Source organism: Etheostoma cragini, chromosome 13, assembly GCF_013103735.1.
Source record: "Etheostoma cragini isolate CJK2018 chromosome 13, CSU_Ecrag_1.0, whole genome shotgun sequence".
In the NCBI taxonomy this organism is placed as follows: domain Eukaryota; kingdom Metazoa; phylum Chordata; class Actinopteri; order Perciformes; family Percidae; genus Etheostoma; species Etheostoma cragini.
The window spans coordinates 25,233,227-25,235,616 of NC_048419.1; the positions used below are offsets into that span (position 1 = coordinate 25,233,227).

The 2,390-nt window shown below is 40.8% G+C and overlaps 1 long non-coding RNA gene across 1 annotated transcript in view; it reads left to right on the top strand.

Moving 5' to 3' along the window:
* LOC117955490 overlaps positions 1-2,390 on the top strand; it is a 17,841-nt gene that overhangs the window by 13,487 nt on the left and 1,964 nt on the right. The window contains exon 3 of the long non-coding RNA XR_004659055.1: positions 2,049-2,052. This is a non-coding gene — a long non-coding RNA (uncharacterized LOC117955490). The remainder of the gene's footprint in view (positions 1-2,048; positions 2,053-2,390) is intronic.

A 2,390-nucleotide genomic window follows, 5' to 3' on the forward strand; every position in this document is an offset into this window, starting at 1 on the left:
CTGTATTTTAAGGAAGAACATTTATTTATTTATGATACATTATTCATTCACAAAGAAAATTGGTGTCCTTAAAGGTTGGATTTGTCCTCATTTTTTAATTAAGCATTAAGATACATTTCCAAAAGATGATTTTTTTTATTCCTCTTTTTAATCAACTCCAGCATGGGTTCCTGTACTCATGAGCAGCCCTGTACTGGCGAGTGTTCTCATGCTGTTTGACATGAAAGTCTTTGTGGTCTTTCATGCGTTCAGTGGCTCCGAGTCCTTTGAAACAGATTCATATCTGTTGTATCCATAGCGACTTGGTTGTTGCTCTGTCTTAACATCCCTTCAGCTAAAGAAATCTTGTGCAGCCATCACCAGACCTTCATAAACCGGAGGATACCCTGAAATCCTTTTGGACAGTCCCTATTTTTGTCCCTTGGGAATTTAGAAAATGTCCCGTTGGGTTGGCTGTTTGACGCTTGGTTACGTTACAGAAGCAGGACTGTACTCTGTGACAGAAGCTCATACTTGTGGGCTAGAATAAATACTGGAAATCAGGATTCATTTGATTTAAAGTAAGACTAAGAGTTAAAAGCCACATGAGCAGCTCTGTGAGGCAGAGAAGTGCGTTGAGCTAAATGCTAACACGCTGACAACGACAGTGCTAACACGCTGACAACGACAATGCTAACATGCTGACAAAGACAATGCTAATACGCTGACAACGACAATGCTAAAACGCTGACAACGACAATGCTAACACGCTGACAACGACAATGCTAACACGCTGACAACGACAATGCTAACACGCTGACAACGACAATGCTAACACGCTGACAACGACAATGCTAACACGCTGACAACGACAATGCTAACACGCTGACAACGACAATGCTAACACGCTGACAACGGCAATGCTCACACGCTGACAACGACAATGCTAACACGCTGACAACGACAATGCTAACAAGCTGACATCGACAATGCTAACACGCTGACAACGACAATGCTAACATGCGGACAACGACAATGCTAACACGCTGACAAAGACAATGCTAACACGCTGGCAACAACAATGCTAACAGGCTGACAACGACAATGCTAACATGCGGCTGGTAAGCAGTTGCATGTTTATAATGTTCACCATCTTAGCGTAGCATGTTAGCATGCTAACCCCTGCTAGTTGGTAAACAGGAAGTCCAGCTGAGGCTGATGAGAACGTCATGATTTCTGCAAGTGTTTGGTCATAAACTTACCTTGGACGGCAGCTGGATTTTCGCCAATCTCGACCTTAAGATGAGACTCCCATGCTACATCACACGAGAATCCATCTTGTCAAGCTCCAAGTGAAAGCGCTTGTGTCCAAACTACCAGCTGACCGAACCAATCAGCGTCGGGGAGGAGCTACTGGCAGCTGTGGGCGGGGCTTAGGTGTGTGCGATGGCCCCGACTTCTCATTCAAAACTACAATGGCAGACGTGATTGACAGGTGGTTCATCCAATCACCTACCAGGCAAGCTCCCGCCCTTTCCCCCAATTTCAACCCAATCCCGGCTTCTCGGCTGGTTCTGTGTAACAAACAATCTGATGAATCTTAAACCAAAGACAACAGATTTCATGTAAAACTGACGATGGCGCTAGATGAAGAGTCAGAGGATCATCAAGTCTGTGGGATTCACCCTGAGGGGAACATGAATGCGTGGCAATCAGATGTAATACTTGTTGATATTTTAGCCTGTGACATCACAATGGGGCCGTATACATCCCTCTTCCCTATCATGGATTACCAATTCAACAATACATCACTCTGTTGGGCCGCCGTACAGACACTGAGATGTTCACTCTTCTAGGAATGACATGTGAATCGTATTTTAAGGTGGTTTTTCCCAGACTCTTCTTCGTCTTCTTCGTCTTCTTCTTCGTCTTTAAATCGGGGAAAATCCCAACAAGGCCTCCTGACTGCAATACTATTATATAATTTAATACAGAGGACGCCTCAATGTTTAACTCTGTGTTACAGCAATGTTTATTATTTAAAGAGTATTAAACTTAAATAAATACAGTACAGTATCTACATAAACAGCATGTAAATATATATACAGTGTGTCTATATATTTATACTGTATATATATACATATATGCATATACACACACACATATATATGCACAGTATATATAGACATAAATATATACATATACAAATGTACATGTATACACATATATATATATACACACATTTACAGTATATAGACGTATACATATGTACATAAATACAGTATCCATATACACACACACACATTATATCTATCTATATACACATATATGCATATATACACAAACACATATATTTACACAGTACATAAATATATACATATACATATACAAATACACATGTATACACATAC